Raw genomic sequence first — 9,273 nt, forward strand, 5'->3', positions numbered from 1 at the left:
CCATGCTTTAGCCCAAGAATTAGAAGAACTATCTAAACCTGACACTGTAGCTGTTTACCAATCCATAGATGATATTTTAGTGGGAGGGGAAGAAAGAGAAGTAGTGGAGGATGTTCAACAGAAAATAATTTCCCACTTAGAAAGCCTTGGTTTGCAGATCCCCTCAGAAAAAATACAAAAACCTTCTCAAGAAGTGAAATTTTGAGGCATGTGGTGGAAAGGAGGTGTGACATGCATCCCACCAGACACCCTAACTTCTTTAGATCAAATCAAGATGCCCGAATCTAGAAAAGAACTCCAACAAGCTCTAGGACTATTGGTATTTTGGAGAAAACACATTCCAGATTTTTCAATTATTGCCAGACCTCTTGATGATTTGTTGAGAAAGGGAGTAAAATGGGACTGGAGCCCTTCTCAGGAAGAAGCATTACAATTGTTGATTTTTGAAGCCACAGCTCATCAGGCCCTAGGCCCTATCCACCCAGCAGATCCTTTTCAGGTAGAATGGGGATTTGCTACCTCAGGATTGTCAGTACATATATGGCAAAGGGGTCCTGAAGGCCCAATCAGACCTGTTAGCTTCTACTCCCCTGGCTTTAAAGATGCTGAAAAAAGATATACAACTTGGGAGAAAGGCTTATTTGTTGTTACCCAAGCTCTCATAGAAGTAGAAAAGATCACAAGAAAACAACCAATTGTGTTGAGAGGTCCCTTTAAAGTCATTAAAATAGTGATCACAGGGACTCCACCTCCTGAAGGGGTAGCACAACGAGCCTCAGTAAGGAAATGGTATGCACAAATAGAGCATTCTAATAACATCTTTTCAATTACTGAAGGCGCTGTGAAAAATTTACCAATACAAGACACAGAGAATCTGAATAGCAGCCAAGACAAACCTGCCTCAGTTCTTAAAATAGCCCCTCCCTTCTCCCCTGAGCAAACAGCACATTCATGGTTTACTGAGGCCTCAGCTAAGCGTGAAGGAAAAGTGTGGAAATACAGAGCTGTAGCTTTGCACACTTCTTCTGCAGAGCGGATCATTACAGAAGGGGAAGGCAGTGCCCGAATTGGGGAACTTAGAGCTGTTTGGAGTGTTTTCCAGAGGGAGGCACAAAACACCTCTCTTGTCTGTATTTACACTGACTCCTATGCTGTATATAAGGGCTGCACTGAATGGCTGCCTTTCTGGCAACAGAATGATTGGGAAGTTAACAGAATTTCAGTGTGGCAGAAAGAAAAGTGGCAAGAAATTTTACAAATTGCAAGTCAAGGGAATTTTGCTGTAGGGTGGGTAGCCTCTCACCAGACAGATGATAATCCAGCAGGAGAATGGAATAACAGAGCTGATGAATTAGCAAAATTAAGTCCTCTGAAAAAGGATGAAATCACTGAAGATTGGGAGCACTTATTAGAATGGCTGCATGTAAAACGACAACACACAGGTACAAAAGATTTATACAAGGAAGCTCATGCCCGGGCTTGGCCCGTTACCAGTGAAATGTGTAACACCTGCATTTCAGCCCGTGAGCAGCGTCGCAAACGGCTAGAAAGACATCCTTTAGAGGATGACCCACTACACTTGAGGACAGGTAAAGGCTTATGGGATGCATGGCAGGTAGATTACATGGGTCCCTTTAAGCAATCAGGAGGTAAACATTTTGTGTTAGTGGGGGTTGAGATTACATCTGGATCAGTTCAAGCCGAGGCATTTAAAAGGGCTACAGGGGAAAACACTGTTAAAGCATTGCAGATATGGTTCGGGACTTTCCCAAAACCACAGGAAATTCAATCTGATAATGGGTCACACTTTACTGCTAAAGTAGTACAGGAATGGGCAAAAGGTGAAGGGATAAAATGGTCTTTTCACACTCCCTATTACCCTCAAGCTAACGGAATTGTAGAAAGGACTAACGGTCTTTTAAAACGACTTCTGAAACCACAAGAGGGAGGCTGGGATGGCCGGTTGCATAAAGCGGTGCAAAGTGAAAATGAAAGATGGGGGGTAAATGGGTGCCCCAAAATTACTGCTTTTTGCCCAAATCCTCTGAGCTTAATCTCCTCACAAAGAGGACCAAATGATCCCGAAAATCCAGTTCATGACCCGGGACACCCTGTTTTGGTAGACCTCCCTACGGTGGGAGAAGTACCACTTGTGTTGAAAACTTCTCTGAATAAAGTTGCGTGGATAGCATCTGATGCCTTAGGAAAAGAACATCGGATAAATACCCGCTGGATAATTCCATCATTTTAATGTTCTGCCCTTAGGTGGCAGATTTTTCTGTGTTTTGCTATTGCAGGAGAACTCCGAGGGGACACTTCAAGTGACATGAAAACAAAATAACCATGTTAACATTATTAATACTTCTCTGTATCCTGCCACACTCCCATGGCCAGGAGCCAGCTGAGTGGCCGTGGTCTGAAGACACTGTTAGATATACCAGTACTCAAGAATCACATCCCAGAAGTCGTCACCTGAACCTGGCAACCTCAGGGTATCATGGTGGTCCACGTGAGTGGGGATGGGATAAGAATGAACGGGTTACAACTCTAAATGGAACAGTTGGTTTGGGGATATTTTTGTGGGCGGATGTTGGGATCGGGATTGTGTGGGGCTGGGTGGGTGGGATGTGGTTTGATAGTAAATCAAACTTGGAGAGTTCTTGATCACATGGACTGGGATCACATGGACTGGGATTTCACAGGCTGGACCATCTGGATCAGAACCATAGAGACTGGGATCATCTGGACCGGGGTGGCCGCCTCGGAACGATGCGAACCGAGGCGGTCCCGCCCGGCCCAGGGCAACCTCCCCGTCCCTCCCAGTCCCGCCCGGCGGCGCGGCCAAAACTCCCCAGAACGAACGCGGCGGTCCCGGATCGATCCTGGAGCCGATCCCGGAGCGATTCCGGGTCCGATCCCGGTCCCTGTTTCGGCCTCGGTCTCAGTCTCGGTCCCGGAGCGCTCCCGGTGCTGATTCCGGTCGCGGTGCCGATCTCGATCCCGGAGCGGTGCCAGTCTCGGTGCCAGTGCCGGTTCCACTTTCAGTCCTGGTCTCAGTCTCGGTGTCGGAGCGGTGCCGGTGCCGTTTTTGGTCCCGGAGTGCTCCCAGTGCCAATCCCAGTCTTGGTCCCGGTGCGGTGCCAGTCTCGGTGCTGGTTCCGGTGCCGGTCTCGGTCTCGATCCCGGAGCGCTCCCGGTCTGGGTTCTGGCCGCAGTCCTGGAGCAGTCCTGGTGCCGGTGCCGGTTCCGAAGCGCTCCCGGCGCCGGTCCCAGTGTCGGTGTCGGTGTCAGTCTTGGTTCCGGTACCAGTTCTGGTGCCGGTTTCGGTGTCGGTCCCACAGTGCGGGTCCCGGAGCGGTGCCGGTCTCGGTTCCGGTGTCGGTCTCGGTCTCGGTGCCGGAGATTTTAGGGTCTTTTGGGTGATTTTAAGCAAAACCGGGCCCTTTTAGGACCGCGCGTTCCCTTGACCCCGCCCTTTCCCCCTCAAAATTCCCGCCGTTTCCTGGACCCCGCCCCTTTCCCCTCCCAGTTCCCGCCCTTTCTCTGACCCCGCCTCGTTCCATTCGTTCCCCGCCCTTTCATTGGCCACGCCTCTTTTTCCTTGGACCCCGCCCATCTGCTGGCGCGTTCCCTCGAGCGCATGCGCAGATGACCCAGAAGTGGCTTCCCCCGGGCGCCGCCATCTTTGTTCCCGGTCCCCCGAGCCGGCTCCGGCGTGTCCGAGACCTGCGGTGGGGCAATGGGGGATCTAGAGGGGATCTATAGGGGATCTGTAGGGGATCTCTAGGGGATCTATAGGGGTCTGGGGGGACCTGGGGGTGTCTTTAGGGGGTTTAGTGGGTGGTCTGTAAGGGGTTTAAGGGGGTCCATAGGGGATTTAGGGCGGTCTGGGCGTCCCTAAAGGGGGCTGGGCGGGTCTCGGGGCTCTATCTGGGTCTGGGGGCTCTGTAGAGGGTCCAGCGGGGTCCGTAAAGGGGGTCGGGGCGTCCCTAAATGGGGTCTGGGTGTCTGTGGGGGATTTGGGGGGTTTCTGTGGCGTTTTGGTGGGTTGGGGGGTCTGTAGGGGATCTCTAGGGGTCAGCGGGAGCCTGTAGCGGGTCCGGAGAGGTCTGGGGGTGTCTGTGGGTCCCTGTGGGGGATTTGGGGGGTCTGGGGGGGTCTGGAGGTCCCCAGGGGGGTCTGAGGGGATATGTAGGGGCTCGATAGAGGGTCCGGGGGCGCCTGGGGGATCCTATAGGGGATCTGGGGTTCTCTACATGGGATGTAAGGGGGTCTGGGGGAGTCTTGGCATCTCTATAGTGGAGTTCTGGGGTCCATAAAGGAAATTTTTGTGAATTTTTGGCTCTATACAGCTAATTCTTGGAAATTTGGGGTCCAAATTGGGCAATTTGGGGTGTTCTATTGAATTATTAAAAAAATAGGAATATCGCCCTAATGCCGATATCCAACAATGACGGACAAAAGACTCTCCAGCAGTTTAGAGTTAGAAAGTGTATGTTTAATTACGACGCCAGACAGCGTGCGGGATAGCTCCCGAACACACGCGCGCTCACAGAAGATCACAGGGTCTTTTTATGTACAGAAGGATTGAATACCCAAAACACAAATGTATATTCATGACTTCAGTACCTCCCATTCCCCGCTTCCTATGGTAATTAGCCAAAAGCTATTAAGCATGCGTGGTTTGTTCTTTGAAATGGGTCGGTGGTCTTTTTTATGGGGCGGGGTCTCAAAATGATGAAGTAAGTGAGTCTTCTTCGCTTTGACTTTTTAACCTTTTAGTGTTGCGTGACGACTGAATCCCGTTTTCCCAGGAGTATTTCAATTATGAATTTACTGTGCTTCTTGAAGCCTATTGATTAGTCAGAATACACAAACATAAGTTGACAGGCCCCATGATTTATCAGTTCCTTAAATCCGGCTTCTGCTTATCAAAAGGGAAGTCTATCTGTCTTACTTCAGCAATATCCAGTATAAAGTCTGTAATTCTTCAAAATTAATGTTTCAATCCCCTTGGTCCCTGCTCCCTCGTGGCCATGGCAAGAGTGGGCTGGGCTGGCCCTGGCAGGGGGCTCTCCTCGGGTCCCTGCTGATCAGGGCTATGGCCCCGTGTTCCTCTGTCTTGCAGCCCTTGAAGACACGGCAGATGACAGCAGCCCTGCCATCAGAAACCTGGCCATTGAAACAGCCTTGGTCCTCCGGGCAGTCCAGAGAGCTCCGTACTCCATCCTGTGGAAGCTGCGAGATCAGCTCCGCAGGGCACGGAAGACACGGCCTCGACTGTCGGGCCTGGGCTGGCTGCGCTGCTGGAGCTCTACGGAGAGCTGATCTGGGACACTCTGTCTGCTGGGGCCAACTGAGCCAGCGGGGATTTTCTTCTTCTACAGGATTCTTCTTTTCTTCTTTTTTTTCTTCAGTATATAAATATAGGATATGTGTTACAATACACGGACTCCCAGGATTTTTCTTTTGCTGCCCTGGGTGCACAGGGGAAGAGGGGGAAAAGGGTGCTTTGTGCTCAGCAAGCTGCCCAGGCGTGCAGCCTTGCAGGGAAAATGGCCAGAAGCCCCTCGGCCCTCGGTGGTCCTGCGGAAGCCTTTGCACTGCCGAGAGAGCGCGTGGGCGGGGGCCGGAGCTGTGGGCATCCCTGCGAGGCCGGAGCCTGGAGATGGCCACAAGCCCTGTGCCAGCCAGGAACCGCCGTCTGTGTCCTCCTGCCCGTGTGCTGCTGGCCGGATTGCTGAGGGCTCCGCGGTGCCTCTTGGTCGGGCTCCTCTGGAGCTGCTGTGGGGCTGCGCCTCTGCTGCCGGGCAGGCTGGCCGGGCTGGGGGAGACTCTGAGGGGCTGGGCTGGTGGGAAGCCCTGAGGAATTGGGTGTCAGAGGCCACAAGCAGCCCCTGGGGAGCTGCCATGTTCCTGCCAGCCGGCTGCTCTGGCGCTCCCCCAAAGCACCTGCGGAGTGAGTGCAGGGAAAGGTGGAACCTTGCGCTCAGGGCCCTTCTCGAGCTCACTGAGGATCCCTCCCTCAATGGTGACAAGGGGGCAGTGGCTGGAGCTGAGCTGGGGAATGCAGTCGCTTGGGCTTGGCTGGGCTTCGAGAGCTCAGGCAGCTGCTCCCAGCTCTCCTGCCTCCTGGTTCGGCTGCCCGAGTACCTCGGGACAGGCCTTTGGCCTCTGGGCCCTGTTGGCACCAGGGCGGCGTTTCACGACTTGTGCTCTTCACAGACCAAAAAAGTGTGGCCCCTGCCTGAACATTTTGTGGAGTTCCTGCGGGACACAGATGAACAGTCAGTCAGGATGACGGCCGTGATACTCAGGTTTGCAGTTTTGGACAAGGACATGCTGAGACCCAGCCCTGTCGCCCTGCTGCTGGTTGCGGTGCTCCTGCCACTCTCTGACCATGCAAGGCTCTGTGCCCCCAGCCACGGCCACTGTGTGCCCACCAAACACTTGGTGCCCTGTGGGTTTGCAGGCTCACGCCCAGCTGAGCCCCGAGCAGCCGATGCTGAGGTCTTTTTTTCTTCCTTTCATAGAGGATAACGGCCAGGTGCAGCTGCTGTCCACACTGCTCTTCTGAAAATTGGTGACTGTTTGCAGGGCCGCTGGGAGGGAATATTGGGGTTCCTGGCAGCAGGATCCTTGTGCAGCTTCAGGCTGGGGTGGGCAGCACTTCCATCTGCAGCTTCCATGTGCTGCTCCGGCAGCTGCTGCTGCTGGGGACCCTGAGGGAAGAGGCCACGGGAGGGATGGAAATGCTGCACGGACAGCAGCAGCCAGGGCCAGGAATGAGCTTTGCCTTCCTGGCTGCTGAAATGAGGCTTCTTTAGTGCAAGAGGAGGCAAAGGCAAAATCAATTTCAACAATTCAAGGAAAACTGTGGAAAATTGGAAGCCTCTCAAAATGTCACACATTCATCTGGAGCTCTTCAGCGTTGGTTCTTGTAAAAAGCCTTTCCCGTTTTCCCTTGGCTCTGAGATTCTGGGAGCCACCGCTGGGCTTCAGAGTTCAACTGATTTTTATTTTCCAGGTTTTTAAACAGAGCTCTGAATTGGGCATCTCTTGCCACTTTTTCTGCTCAGAACCTTGAGAAAGGTTCTCTGCTCCTGTGAGCCACATCTTGAAGGGTGCTTGGCAACCATGGAATGCTCTGGGAAAGCACTTGATTGACTTCAGGGCCAGGCTGGAGAGCTCAGCCTGAGGAAAGAACTGTTCCAGATGCCTCTGTCCATGTCCAGCTCCTCACAGCTGAGTCCCTGAACACCCTGGGTGGTTTATAGGGATTGATTTTCCCCTCCTGTTCACTTGGAGGTGATTTTGCCATCCTTTAGAGGAACATCTGACCAGCCTCTGCCCCCATTGCATTTTATTCTCTCCACTTTGAAGCTGGACCGCTGGGTTTGACATGTAAATTGGTAGTGTCTCCCCGTTCTTCCCTCCAGCCCTCAATTGTGACTTGTATTAAACACTGCAAATGGCCTCATTTGTCTGGTGGGGAAGATGTGAGGTGGAGAAAGTTAACAGGATTTGTTTTCATGAACCTTGTGCTAGTAAAGAAAAATGAGGTTTGTCATTTTGGTGTGGTGCTGAGTGTTGGGATTTGGGAGTTTATTTCTTGCTATTGTTCTTATTATTTATTAGTGTTACTTTTCACTGGTCAGATTTTTAAATCTTAGACACGATTAACCAAGGCTGGATGTAACTCATTAGGAAAATTCCCTTGCATTTTCCACTGGGATTAAACGGTTCAGTCGACTCCAAGTTGCCAGTGGATTCTAAAGATGGGAAATCCTGTTAGTGGTGGGTTTGGTGTGGTTTGGAGCTGGGGAAGGCTCTCATCCCCTCCCGGAGATGCCCCAAGCCCGCTCTGCTGCCACGTCTGCACTCGCGGCCCCTCACGGCTGCCCTGCCCTGGGGACACGGTGGGACCCCGCTGCTGCCGGGGCTGAGGCTCCTCACGGCCCCTCAAACCCCTCCTGGCTACACAGAACTTCTCCTGGCCCCCGACAGCCCTTCATGGCCCTTCATTGCCCCTCCCGGCCCCTCAGGGCCCCTCCCGGCCCCAGGCGTGGAGCTCCTCCCGAAGGAGAAGGGGCCGGGCCCTGCTGGTTCTCCTTTTATTTCAGTCGTTTCGCAGCCGTGAGGAAAGAAAGGCTGAAATGGAGCCTTTGCCCAGCGGTTCCCTGCGGGTCAATTGCGGCCGAAGCTCCGTGCCGGCGCTGGCCCCAGCACCAGCATCCCCGCAGCCCCGCCGGCCTTTGCTGTCCCCCCGTGTCCATTCCCTGTCCCCGAGGCCCGCCCGGCTCTGGCAGCAGCAGGAGCCGCAGCGCAGCGGGCGCCGGCCCGGCCCGGCCGGGGCTCCCGGGCAGGAGCAGCAGCAGCGCCGGCCCCTTCCCACCTGCTCCTGCCTCGCCTTCCAAGGCCTTTGTCCGGCTCCACTGCGGACCGGAGCAACGCTCACCCGCCAACAGCCCAGACTGCTCAGGGCCCGCCTGTGCTGCCCCGACCCAGCCTCCAGAGAAAGGAAGGGTCGGCTTCCAGCGCTGTTTTCAGCACTGTTTCACTCAGCCTGAGGTGACGGCAGGAGGCTGCTGCTGCCTTTGCCTTGGCAATTGGAGATGGCGGCTGCTGCTGCACCCCTCTGGCTGCCGACTGGATTTTATCAGGACAACTGCAATTGCCTTTTTCCATCCTTGCTACCCGCTGTGCTTTTGTGACAGTGAACTCAGTCTTTCTGGTGCAGGCACCGTGCAAAGAAGAGATTGAAATGCTCCCAAGTCCCCGGGCACTAAGTCGAGGGGAATGAAAGCCACACAGGCCACATTTGCAGCGCTCCAACACAGCCCTGCTGCTGGTGCTGCTGAAATAGAATCAACTTAGAGAGGCCATCACAAAAATTGCCGCTGGGGTGTCAAACAAAATGCAAAAATGCACCCGGAGAAAGAAAAACCAGAACTTCTTGACTCACTTCATTGCTTCCTCCGAGCAGCAGAAAAGGGAGATGCCCAGAGGTATTTCCAGCTGCTGCTGATCCCAGCTGGAGCTCTCTGCAGAGTCCCAGCAGGAACCTGAGCCCAGCCCGGGGAGCTCACACAGTGTCAGGGAGATTCTGTCTCTGGATTCAGTCAGGGTTGCATTCCCCAACAAGTGCTGGTGCCACCTCCTGTTTTCTTGGATTAAAACAGTAACAAGGAAAACCTTACCAATGGCACAACTTCCCAGTCCACAAGGAAAAAAGAAAGGACAAATCGTAAAGTTTTCCAAACATTTGTCCTG

This window comes from Chamaea fasciata, unplaced genomic scaffold (genome assembly GCF_029207755.1).
Source record: "Chamaea fasciata isolate MVZ Bird 193981 ecotype frontalis unplaced genomic scaffold, bChaFas1.0.hap1 SCAF_88, whole genome shotgun sequence".
In the NCBI taxonomy this organism is placed as follows: domain Eukaryota; kingdom Metazoa; phylum Chordata; class Aves; order Passeriformes; family Sylviidae; genus Chamaea; species Chamaea fasciata.